A 14,235-nucleotide genomic window follows, 5' to 3' on the forward strand; every position below is an offset into this window, starting at 1 on the left:
ACTCGGATTTTGTGTTGTGGAGACACTTTGGTACTACTTTTGGGACTGATGAAGCAGGTCTTCGGTTTCAACAACAATCTGTTTAATATACACTATGCGATCAAAAGTATCCGGACACCCCCAAAAACATACGTTTTTCATATTACGTGCATTGGGCTGCCACCTAATGCCAGGTACTCCATATCAGTGACCTCAGTGGTCATTACACATCGTGAGAGAGCAGAATGAGGCGCTCCGCGGAACTCACAGACTCCGAAAGTGGTCAGGATATTGGGTGTCACTTGTGTAATAAGACTGTAGCGAGATTTACACACTCCTAAACATTCCTAGCTCCACTGTTTCCGATGTGATAGTGAAGTGGAAACGTGAAGGGACATGTACAGCACAAAAGCGTACAGGCCGACTGATAGAGACCGCCGATAGTTGAAGAGCGTCTTAATGTGCAATAGGCAGACATCTATCCAGACCATCACACAGGAAATCCAAACTGCATCAGGATCCACTGCAAGCACTATGAAAACTAGGCGGGAGATGAGAAAACTTGGATTTCATGGTCGAGTGGCTGCTCATAAACCACACATCACGCCGATAATTGCCAAACGATGGGGAGCGTAAACATTAGTCGATTGAACAGTGGAAAAACGTTGTGTGGAGTGACGAATCACGGTACACAAGGTGGCGATCCGATAGCAGCGTGTGGGTATGGCGAATGACCGGTGAACGTCATCTGCCAGCGTGTGTAGTGTCAACTGTAAAATTCAGAGGCGGTGGTGTTACAGTGTGGTCGTGTTTTTCATGGAGGGGGCTAGCACCCTTTCTTGCTTTGCGTGGCACTATCACAGCACAGGCCTACATTGATGTCTTAAGTACCTTCTTGCTTCCCACTGTTGAAGAGCAATTCGGGGATGGCGACTGCATCTTTCAACAATATCGAGCACTTGTTTATAATGCACGGCCTGTGGCGCAGTGGTTACACGACAGTTGTAAGTAGGCTGTTTAGGTTTTTTTATTGGTAACGCCACCTCTGTGTCAATTTCTAATTCTTGTAACAGTCCCTGAAAAGCTTCAATGTCGTCTTTGCAACGTCCTGCTAAAATAATATGTCGCAAATGTTCAGGCAGTTTGATTAAGCAAATGCGGATGAGTTCTGAGTGGCTGTATGGGTTTGACAGGTACTGATTCTTGTGCAACATGTCTTCAAAATATTTCACAAGACTGGAGAATTCTGATTGTTCGAAATGTTTCATCATTATGATGCCATGTTTTACTCGGTCTTGTGTGGCTCGAGACCAATATGCTGAGAGGAAGGCATGGTAAAATTCTCCTTCACTGTGGCAATCGTGAATGACCGATCGCATTCTTTCAGCTGGTTCATTCTCTAAGTAGCCACACATAAATTCTAATCTGTGCTCTAACGACCAGTTGGGAGGAAAACAATGAGAGAATTGGTGGAGCCAAGCTTGTGGATGAATGTCATTGCCAGAATTCTTAAATGTTTTGAATTTACGTGTAGTAATGAACAGCTTATAGTCAAAATCATCGTGTCGGCGAGTCGCATATCGGTCATTGTTACGTTTCTTTCATAATTTCCGAAGTGCCCTGAGTTATTATTTTGTGGCTGTTCCGTACATCTATGTCCCTCTTCCCGTATTGTAGCGCGAGTGTCCTCTGAAATATGAAATCTTTGTATTACTTGTGCCAACTGATCTTGTACTTCCCAGATTTCTCTTTTGTATTGCGTATTAATTTGATTCTGATTTTGTTTGAATTTCTTAATTTGTTCATACTCTTCTGTGTCAGTGATGGCTACAGGTCTTGTGTCATTCAGATCATCATCTACCTTTGTAGATAAGTTAGTGACCTGATCCGAAAGTTCGGCTACTTTCTCCGATAGTGAACACATTTCCTCAGTGTGTTTTCCTGAACCAAGTTTCAGAGTGTCCATTTGTGTTGAAATCGAATCTACTGTGTCCTTCAAGTTTTCCTGAGTTTTTGTAAGTTGCGTAACCGAATCGGTAGATGCAACTGAGTCAAATTTAGCTTGCAAGGTCTCATGATTTTCATGAACAATAGTTTGCAGTTCTTTTATGGCTGCTTCGTGATTCTGTAATGCATTTTCATGCCGCGAAAAAATAGGTTGAAAATGCTCACAAATTTGTGTTTTTACGTCATTACAGACTTTTTGACATTTCGATTCGATTTTATGTAACTCAGTAGTTAAATCTTCACGTGTTTGTTCAAGTGTGGTGTCTAACTTTTGAAGATTTTGTTCCATTGTGTCTAACTTTTGAAGCTTTTGCTGTGTTTGTCTCTGATTTTGTTCCATTGTGCCTAACTGTTGCTGTGTTTGTCTCTGGTGTTGTTCCATTGTGTCTAACTTTTCAAGCTTTTGGCCCATTTGTTGCATTAATTGTAATAACAATGCACTGGTGTCTGAAACATGTTCCTCAGTGCTTTTCGGCAGTGAATTTGCACCGGCAACATTCACATATTGACAAGCGGAAAATGTGTCCTGACTCATTTGAGAAAACGGTGAGAACGCAAATCCTGAATCTACAGTATTTGCAAAATTGTGTCCTGTCATTTCGGATTCCTGAGGCGAGCTGTTGCCGAGCGATCGATCGATAATGCTTCCCTGTTCACTACCTGTTTCACTGTCTACGCCATTGTTTGCAGCCCGCTCCATTTCCCTATGCACTGTTACCAAATTACTACTTTGAACATTAGTTAATTCATTACTCGGTGGCGCTAACACACTGCTTTCGTCTTCACTGTCATTTCTCAGTTTACTTTGGAGCCTAGTATTACGTTTTTCACACGCCATTATTGTCACGATATTTCACACGATAACACAGAAAAACACAATTTGAAGAGCAACAATAAGAGAACACATTAACATAGCACTTAAAATAATATCTCGTTAATTGCAAGCGCAGCAGCGAAATACTTGGTGCACATTAACATGCATGCCACAACAACAATGAAAGACTGCAACTACAAAGGAGATCCTCTCTACGATTACGCGCTAGCAGTAAACAAAAGCTACACTAATTACACAAACTACAAGAAAAAATCAGAAGATTCCAGTGAGGTATCCTCGGCTAAGGGTCGACATATGAAACGTCCCCTTTGAAGAATTATACACGACTGTGCTTAAACTGACACACAATAATTTTAGCGCAACGCAATCTGACTATCAAAAATCCCTACAAAAGAATGGCCCAGACAAACATTAAACTATACCTTTCACAAATCACTTACCTCACAACAATCTTCGTTACTCGAACTACTGCAATACGGCGAGCGCCACTACTGCCAGTTAAATAAAAGATTCAAACTACTGAAGGCACTAACTACTGATAGGGATAGTTAGCAAATGAAAGATATTAATAGAGAACAAACAATGTATTTACCTTAATAGTCATAATATATATAGCAGTTCATGACAAATTACAAAACTCCGCCATCTCTCTCCCCACATCCACCACTGCTGGCGGCTCACCTCCAACTGCGCAACGCTACGCGCTGTTCACATCCAGCTGCCGCTGCCCAATACTACAATGACAGACAACAATGCAAACTAGACACAGACTGCACACAGCACAGCCAGTGATTTTCACACAGAGGTGGCGTTACCAATAAAAAAACCTAAACAGCCTACTTACACAGTAACATCTCTGTAATGGACTGGCCTACACATAGTCCTCGCCTGAATCCTATAGAACACTTTTGCGATGTTTTGGAACGCCGACTTGGTGCCAGGTCTCATCGACCAACATCGATACCTCTCCTCAGTGCAGTACTCCGTGAAGAATGGGCTGCCATTCCCCAAGAAACCTTCCAGCATCTCATTGAACACGTGCGTGCGAGAGTGGAAGCTGTCATCAAGGCTAAGATTGGACCAACACAATACTGAATTCCAGGGCGCCACGAACTTGTAAGTCATTTTCAGCCAGGTGTCCGGATACTTTTGATCATATAGTGTATTTGGCTAAGGCTATTGCATGCCCTTGGTTGTATCTGGCATTATATGTGTATCACTTTCGTCTCTTGCTGCTAATGTTTACACAGAGTCAGTTTTCGCGTTGCGTATTTGTTCAAATTATATCGGAAATCAGCGTTCGTTTGTGATCATTTCGGGCTATGTGCCGAAGCACATAGCGATATCTTGTTGTTATTAACACATTTACGAAAAACGATGGCATTCAAAATATCTCTCTCTCTCTCTCTCTCTCTCTCTCTCTCAACTAAGAGTAGAAATAACAGTTTCATTGGAGAATTTTTGTCCTGTTAAATAACTACATTATTGAGCGGTATTTGAGACCAGTTGCAATCGCCCTCTTGGGAATGTCTAGCCTGTCAATAATCTTTTGGAACATTATATTGTCTTTCTACAACAATTTGCGTTTTATCTTTTCATTACGTTATCAGCTTTCCTTCGTTTGATTTACAGCCACTATTTTGCACCAACACTGGGTTTCCCAAGATAACTGGTCCTTTTGCCCGTTTAGCTTCAGTTAGTTCTCCTTCGCCAGATACTCTTCTGTTATCTTACGTAACAGCTACAGCTACCAGGTAAGTCGACCTGATGCAGTTTGCTGATGCACACATTTCGGAGCAGCGACGTCGTCAGCTCAGTCTCTTCAGCATAAATTTCGTCACAGTTTGATAGGATTCGAACGTTCTTGTCCTGGATGCTTTGTTTCATATCGTACAGATGGCGAATACATGGTCTTGCGCGAGATTAGTCTACAGACTGAGGCTCATTATACATCTGTTCATTGATGTAACGTTGCGCATGCGAAAGCACTACCATCGACTTTAGAATTACCGAGTCACATTGCGTTATCAGGGTATCACGCCTGAAAACTGTCTGAAAAACAGGATAAATATGTTTCAAAATTTTAATTGAATATTTAGCATAATGTTTCAAGAAAATAGTAGACTTTTCATCCTGAAAAGTAAGCATAGTTCATTAGTATATACTGAGTATATATTTTCATATTATTGATATATGCTTGCCAGCTCGAATTAGAAATCGGCTGTTAGAGTAAGTTTCAAACGGTTGTGCTGGAGTCTTTGCTATCAATGTCTCGTAGTGATGAAGGGCAAACCTCCGTACGAAGGTTCATACTTAATGTTCGTAATGTTGTTCTACGTAAGTAATCTCAGTTATTCTGCTGTCCATTTGCTTCGAACGATTTGCATTCGCATTTGTTTTTCCAGTTATTGTGACGTTATAATATTGTTGAGGTTTCATGGTCACTTCTTGAGGTCTTGCCTCTTGACTTTCGTCTCTGGATCTTCGGGCGACAGCCGTCTAGCGGTTTTGTGTCGTTTCGCCAGTATGGGTGGCTGGCATTGTCAAAGATCGGCCTTCCATTGGTGGTAGCGGACTGTCCTTTTCCCAAAGATAAGAGATTCCTTCGCGTTTATTTTCATGTTTTATATTTCTAATGGATTCTTATTCGCGCCTTTTCGAGAGTATTTTTATGAGCGATGGATTAAAGACATTTGCCTAGTAGCGCTTAGCATACACTTTAGCTTCGATGACCACTGTTGCTCAGACTATTCCAGTTTGGTACTGGAGTGACGGTATGAGACATTTTCTCGTTGAAAGTATAGACGAACAAGAGGGTGAACTTTATCAAACAGTAAGTTCCTGTACCTCGCTTCGCGGTGAGACGATGGCTAATTTATCAGGGCACACTTCTTCACTGTAAGTACCGAACAGCGAGGGAAGAAAGCTACACCTTTATGGAACACCCTGCCTGCGTCTCATTCCATTGTCCTTTGTTTTCAAGCTCCTGATACGTTTATCCTTTCGAAACCCAGTGTCCAACATCATCGGTGGCTCTGCATTTTAATATTTTATTGATTCTTTTTGTCTCCTTTGCACCTACTTCTCTGATACGAGCAGTGCTGCTTTGGTGAAGAAATCATTCTTCGCCAGCGCCAGTCTGTTACAGATGTGTCGAGTGCCGTTGATGTTTGATGGAACCTTGGATAACATAATTCTCTCATTCCGTTTCCGCATGTTCACTAGTGTCTATCCTTCTTTATTATACTAATCACCACGTTCGCCCACTTTATATGCTAAATAGATCGTCCTTTCCATTCAATTCTTATTTCTATTCGTATTATTTTTTACATTTCCTTCATTGCTTCCTCGAGTTAAAAGTTCAAGAGAACGGTTATACATTGCAACTCTGTTTCCTTCTTATCTTAGGAGCCACTACATTTCCCAATACAAATGGTCATCTTTTGAGTTATCACATATAACGAGATTATTTGGGACAGTCACTGTGACCGGAGGGAACTGATTTCTGAATTCCGTCATGTGAATATGCATATATAATTTTTTCATGATAATGTTGAGAGAGTAAAGCCTTGAGGGCGGGTCGTAAGTTGTGAATTACCTAATCTGAATGTGCATGTATAAATTTTTGAGGATAGTGCGCTGGCCGCCAGTTTTGAGGCACCATGTCACGGATTGCGCGGCCCCTCCCGCCGGAGGTTCGAGTCCTCCCTCGGGCATGGGTGTGTGTGTTGTTCTTAGCATAAGTTAGTTTAAGTAGTGTGTAAGTCTAGGGACCGATGACCTCAGCAGTTTGATCCCTTAGTAATTCACACACATTTGATCATTTTGAGGATAGTGTGGCGGAAGTAAGGCCGTGAGGGCGGGTCGTGAGTCGTGTTTGAATGACCCGGTAGGCAAAGCACTCACCCACCAAAGGACGAAGTTTCGAGCCCGTGTCTTGCTCCGACAAGCCGTTTCAGTTTGTCGAGATGTTTCATGAGAAATTACAGTCTCTTCCCGTCTTTGCCTCTGCGTGATCTAACTAGTCAAAATACGCGAAATCCAAGCATGCAAAATACATTATTCACAAACGCTATTAGTAAGGTACACACATTTATTTTAACTCAGTAACTATCATTTACGTCAACACACAGCAGCATAGTCCAAGTTCAACTGAAATCACTTTCAACACAAGTGAGTCACTGCACTTGTTTTAACTGATACAGGAAATGGACAGCGTTAGATAAAGGTGTTGTTGCAGAGACTACTTTCCTTATTGAGCCTTGGAGAAATCTCTTCCAGTTGTCAGTAGGAGAACAAAGTACGCTTTGGACCAAATACACACAACTTGCATCTGAGAGGACGCTGCCCCCTTCTCCTTCACTCACTCTCCTCTTCCCCTCCGTCATTGCTAAGAAACATCCTTTCCCATACCTTCCCTTCCCAAGCCCCGCCTCTTTTCTCGGAAATGGGCCAATCAGAGAGCTTCTAATCTAACATACACATTTATCTCACCCCAATAACAGCTCAATATTTTACCGCAGTCACGGTTCTCAACTTCTTCGTAAGCCATACCCCATCCCTTGAAAGTAGGTGAATCAGATTTTCTAAGCAAACACACCTATTTAACTAGCACAATTAAAGCGCAGTATTTTACTGTCCTATCACATTTCTCAATTCTTTCTTAAGCTACGCCCTTTGTTTGGAAACAGGCCAATCAGAGAGCTTATAAGCCAAATGGGTTACACATGGGTGTAGAAGTATGAAACCGAAATTTCCCTTTAGATGGTACTAACCGTCAGTGTAGGGCCTGTGAGACCGCGTCTGCAGCGCCATCTGCTTCCTGTAACGGCTGAATACAGATGTCAACAGACAGTAATCCAAGTTCCATACATCGGTATCTGTTTCAAACCCATAAACATGTCGAGTTCTGTGCCTACGAACTACGATTTGCGGATAGCATTGATTTTCAGTTATCATTTGAAGAAAATGCTACAGAATCGCGTCGAATGCTTGTCGAAGCTTTCGGCGAACATACTGTCGGGAAAACACAGTGTTCCGAGTGCTTCAAAATATTCAAAAGTGGTGATTTAGACGTGACAAACGACGAGTGCGGGAAATCAACGAAAAAGTTCGACGAGAACGATTTGCAGGCTTTATTGGATGAAGATGATACTAAAACTCAACAGCAACTCGCGGAACAATTGAATATGGCGCAGAAAGCCGTTTCTCTTCGCTTGAAAAACTATGGGAAAGGTGCAGAAATAGGGAAAAAGGGTTCCGCGTGAACTGAATGAAAGACAGCAAGCAAATCGAAAGACCACTTGTGAAATGCTGCTCGCCAGATACAAAAGAAAGTCGTTTCTCCTTCGAATAGTGATAGCTGATGAAAAAATGGATATATTTTGGGAATTCTAAGCGTCATAAATCATGGGTGAATCCAGGCAAACCATCAACATCCACTGAAAGATCAAATCGCTTTGGAAAGAAGACAATGCTCTGTGTTTGGTGGGATTAGAAGGGACTCATCCATTATGAGCTGCTAAAACGTGGTGAAACCGTTAACACTGATCGCTACCAACAACAAAAGATCTAATTAAATCGAGCATTACGTGAAAAACGACCTGAATATGGAAAAAGACAAAGTCATATTGCTACATGATAGCGCCCCGTCACACACAGCAGAATGGGTCGGGGAAACGATCGAGGCGTTCAGTTGGGAAATTCTAGGCCATGTGGCTTATCCTCCAGATTTGCCTCCGTCCGATTATCATATATTTGCATCACTGAGACACGCTTTCATTGAACAACGCTTCAATTCTTATGAAAATGTACGAAAATGGCTCGCTGACTGGTTCCCTTCAAAAGAAGAACTGCTTTTTGGCGTGGCATTCCTAGTCTGCCTGAGAGGTGGGAGAAATGTATAAATAGCAATGGAGATTATTTTGAATAAAATATTGTTTATCACTTTCAAACAACAGACTTGTAATTATTGCAACCAAATTCCGGTTTCATACTTCTACACCTGGTATTTAGTTCTAACAGCAGCTCACTATTTTCTACCATAAGAATGAAACAACCAACGACATTTCTAAATTCCTTCCAAAGCCACACTCCTTTCTTGGAAGTCTGATAACCTTGGAGTTAAGTTCCTTTAATCTACAAACCAACCAACCCTTCTTGGAAATAGGCCAATCAGAGAGCTAAGCGAATTGTGTTACATATATTTAGATTTTCCAATAACAGTTCTGAATTTTACTACCGAATCACATTTCTCAGCTCCTTCTTAAGGCGCGTCCTTTTCTTAGAAACAGTGCAGCCAAAGAGCTTCAGAACCAACAGTGTTACGTATATTTAACTGTGCCAATAACAGCTCAGTATTTCACTGTCATAAAAACGAAACAATTAATCACGCAGCTTCATAAAACAAGAATTTATGGGAAGAGATGTTATCGTTTTCCTGTGATGATGACAGTTGCGTAATTCTCCTTCTTACAGGTCGTAACAGATATATGGTTCGCTTGGCTGTGTGTCACTCAGGTTCAAGCAGACATGACAGGTATAGATCACAAGAGAAACGTTGAGACATGTAGGCCAAAACATTATGGAAAGTTACATTGTGATAATCACCTACAACATGTGTATTACATTTTCATAATACATCTGTAACAAGTAAGATACATTTTCAATGTCATAATGCTAAATCCATTAAATCTCACCCCCCCCCCCCCCCCCCCCCCCCTCGTTGCGTACAAAGCTGTGACTAGCCCTGCGCTCTCCAAAATGAACCCACGGTACAATGTTCATTCTTTGGGGAGTGAGCAGTGCGCAGGTGTAAATGGAGGGGTGGGAGGTCAGGTCAGAGGTCGAATTTGGTCCATTGAATTCATACTAGTAAACTATAGTAGTACTGTTGATGAATCAATGGTATGTTATGGCAATGAACCTTAAAAAGTAAACAAGAAGAAAGAAATTTATCTCCAGAGTACGGAAATAAAGTGTCTACAAAGTGTTAGAGCTGGTAAAAGAAGGTGTCACTTGCAGAGAAAGGTTCCTAAAAACAGGGAAATACAAAACAAGAAGAAAACTAAGTCCTGTAGGACTGAAGAAAGACGACAGCTACAACAGGCTGTAAGTAGGATAAAACGGGAATTGAGGAAGAAGAAAATGGCAGAGAATAAATTCCCCTCAAAAAATTTGCATCTACACTCGTTGGGAAAACAATTCGAGTAAGTACTACATCAACGCTTATTACAGAAAATACAATAGTTTTGGGCATGGAACGAAGTTTGTGACTTAATTAAGGATTTATTGATAGAGAGGTGGAATCAACGTATTTTCGATAATCATATAGATATGTAGAACTAACTTCAGGCGTGGCTCAAGGGAGTATGTTCGCGAACAATATTAAGGGTAACCTAAGATTTTTATCAGATGCTGCAGTTATCCATAATGAAATACAATCTGAAAAAAAGTACGCAAATGTATAGGAAGACCTTGATAAGATATGAAAGTGGTGCAAACTTTGGCAGCTTGCTGTAAGTGTTCACAAAAGTAAAGCTTTGAACTTCAGAAACGAAAAAAACATAGTCTCCGAAGACGCCGATCCGTGTGCGTCGCAACTGTTATATATATATATGTATATATATATATATATATATATATATATATATACATATATATATAAGTTTTTTCGGACATGTCCGAAAGCACAGGTACCATCTTCATATATATAGTTAAGGCTCACCACCCATTTGATCATTTTCTTCTGTGAGGACTCACAAACAGTGCCCGAACTCTTACGGGAATCGTCAAAAAGCCACGCGTAATGAGTATAATGGGCAAGGGCACTATGAATATGGTGCGGGACAATAAGTTGGGAATGTGGGTCTCACGGGAGGCGTGCCAGAGATAAGTCCCTGCAGTCACACCATCCTCTGTGTCCTCGATGGCACAGATACAGCGTCTGCCACGTAGCAGGAGATCCCGTGTTCGAGTCACGGTAGGGGCACACATATTCAACTGTCCCCACTGACTTACATCAACTCCTGTATGCAGCTAAGGGTATTCATTTCATTGTAATTTCATTAAAAATATCTGTTTAAAAATTTATGGGGACAAAAAATAAAATGACGGCGTAGGTTAATTCGGGTTTTTGGAATAAATCTGTAGAAACGAAGTCAGGCCATGTTATAAAAGTGGGTGGGAACCGTACCGAATAGGTCTAACAGGGCATACTGGACGCACACAAAGAAGGGCAGCACGAACGTTGACAGCTTTGTCGGGTCCACTGGAGAATATCGCAGAAATGCTGAAAAACCTGAGCTGGCAGACACCAGCTATCCCACAAAAGCCTACATACAACGTTTCAAAACCAGTAATGAGTGAGGAATCTGGCAATATACTACTGACCTCTACGTATCGCTTCCGTTGGGGCCGCAAAGATCACGCTAGAGAGGCATTTATAAGCAGGCATTCTCGCTGCGCTGAACCATAGAGTAAATATCTCTGGAGTGAGCATTGTGTTCTGCGCATGTTGTCAACATTAAACCAGGACTGTCACGTGTTTTCGGGACTTCGCTGTGCGTGTGTGCTTTCTGCAGCGTTTGAAGTTAATAATATCAAGAGTTTTTGTTGTGTTTCACCATTTTTTGATAATGTAATAGCGATGGTGTTGTTGCTACGGATGCAAAGAAAAATATGTGGATGGAGGGATAGTAACTTTTCATGGGTACATACCATGTAGCTCTAATAATAGTTATCATACTAGTGAGAGACCCTGTATATGTTTAAAATTTCGAGACGCATTATAATTAAGGCTTGATACTGAAGACCTATTTTTCTACGATTTTATGACTATATAATAGATATTATGGCTCTTACAAAAGCTTACAAACAATCGCTTCCTCTCGTAAATTTGCTAGTGGAACAGGAAAAGGGAATGGTTAGTTGTTTCAGCAAATACTATCCTCCATGCATTTATCAGTGACTTGTCGATTATGTATGTAGATTACTCAGTCTACTATTTATTTAATAAACTGGGAGAAAGTACGTGAAACGCGTTAAATAAATACTTCAAAGTGTCACCAGTAAGAATAATTGTGCTTTAGGTCGCAAAAACGAGAAAATAAATACGCAGAAATAGCAGAAAAAAGGACGAATTAGCAGGGATACAATCGCTAATGTGTGGCAAATTCGGTGTTTTTCGAACATTTGCAAAAGTACTAGCGTACTGTCAAGTCGTTTTGCAAGACTATCACTGCAAAAATGTACGTCAGGCTCTGTAATACTATAAAGTGTCGTATCATACCGGAAACTACCAAAAATCGAGTGCATCTGAACTGTGACACCTATCGCAAAGAAGCAGGATGTAATATTACTTGCCCTTAAAAGTTACGTAGCTGGTTTATTCCCGGTATCAAATTGATACTGTTAAAATGTCTGCGCAACATATATAAATAATCCACGACACGTACGAAAAGAATCCGTCTGTACTAGGGATGTAGTGACATTCTAAATATACAGGGCGCTATACGGACAAACACACGACGTCTCGAGATCACATGACCAGGCCGGCAATGTATGTTGATAACACAAAATCTGTTCTGCGCATGTGAATGCTCACTCCAGAGATATTTACTCTATGCGCTGAACAAGAGAATTTAACACAAATCCTAATAATGTGCGTACACACGTGGCCAAGGAGTGACAGAGACTGGATTCTCCCACACGCTTGTCGCCAGTGCGCTGGCGGTCGGCTACTTATCCACACTAAACGAAAGGGCTTTGGGCAAGGGATTCGGCCACGTGGAATCGCAGTTGGCTCTCATAACTTTCAGACGTTGCTTGAGTTTTGTTATTGTTATAAAGTAGCGTTTTAATCACAAATTCACCGGCCGATATGGCGAGGGAAGAAGAAGATTTAGTAATTGTCGTATGTGCAGCTTTTATTTCACTACAAGGAGCTGGTCATCAGTATAATAATAATAATAATAAGAAGAAGAAGAAGAAGAAACGACACTGGCGGACAACATCTCTTCTAAAAAGTAAGACTCTCTATGCGGGGACAAAATTAATGTGTGACTTTAAAGCTGAATTGCGATATTGGCTGTTTCATAACTTTTTTCCGAATGAGAGCTACAGATTTGGAATCGTTATTGAACTGTGTAGGCCATAAAATTTTGGAAGATAATATGTCTTTTAGGAGAGCTGTACCTGCAACAGTAACTTAATAGTCACTTCCAGTGTTGTTTCTCTTTGTCTTTCACGGCGAAAAGATGTCAATAAAGATACCATTTTCTGTTTCACATTGCGCATATCACTTTCCAATAGCTGAGTTATGTCCCTCCAAGCGTCAAGACTTCGCTGTTCGTAGGGGTCAATAAGCATCCCCGTTCACGACAGAACTATCTGTAATGTTCTCTCCATACTCCAGTCCATACTCTTAATATTTTTAAACACTCTAAATACACACCCTTAGTGAGAGCATGCATTGCCGGAAGTGAAACAGCGGCTGTTGAAATTAAGTTTTACAGGGCAGCCACCAGTCGCACTCAGTATGTTTTATCGACTGGTTTCGCTCCTTAACTTAACAGTGAACTACCGTATTTTAAATTGTAAATTCCAGAGTTTCTGATGATACTCTTGTTAAATTAAACAGCGAAGTCGCTCAATAAAACATATAAAGTGCGACTTACGACTATCCTAAAAAAAGAAAAAAAAGAATACACGCCCGTTCTAGAGACACAACAAATCGCTACTGAACCAAAGAACAATCGATCCGGAGTCCGCACACCGAGGGGTGTGCCAGCGCCAACCAATCGCCAACGCTTTCAGGTTACCACCGGTACACCGAACACCAACCGCTTTGTTGGCTCCGATTTGCCGCCCGTACACACTACGCAAATCCCGCTCAATGAAGCGGTTGGTTGTCGTTCGTTGCCCTTGGTTCGCCTAGTTGGTACGCGCCTATAGTGGTGCGATGGCACGCACCATCTGCCAAGCACTTCTCAGTATGGACGTAGACGTAGACGTAGTCTTTGAAAGGAAGACTTGACTCGTGTGCCTCGCGCTTTGCCGGCTAATTCTTTGTAGCCCTTCAGTTTACCTTCCGGCCCTCCTCGATCAAACACTTCTCGTCATCGCCGGAGCGGAAGCGCTGAGCGAGGAGTCTGTAAGCAGGGCCGTCCGCTCGGAAGTAAGTGTGTGTGTTTGTGTGTGTGTGTGGGTGTGGGCGCGCGTTCTTATCTGGGAGGCAGCTGCAGCCGCTGCGTGCAACCAGGAGCCACCTGCGTGTGCAGTAGCTGGCAGGTGTGCCAGCGCTGAGGCAGGTGCACATCCTGCGACACACACACACACACGCACGCACACACACACATACACACACACACACACACACACACACACACACACACACACACACCAGGGAAGTTCGC

The sequence above is a fragment of the Schistocerca serialis genome, chromosome 5 (genome assembly GCF_023864345.2).
Source record: "Schistocerca serialis cubense isolate TAMUIC-IGC-003099 chromosome 5, iqSchSeri2.2, whole genome shotgun sequence".
In the NCBI taxonomy this organism is placed as follows: domain Eukaryota; kingdom Metazoa; phylum Arthropoda; class Insecta; order Orthoptera; family Acrididae; genus Schistocerca; species Schistocerca serialis.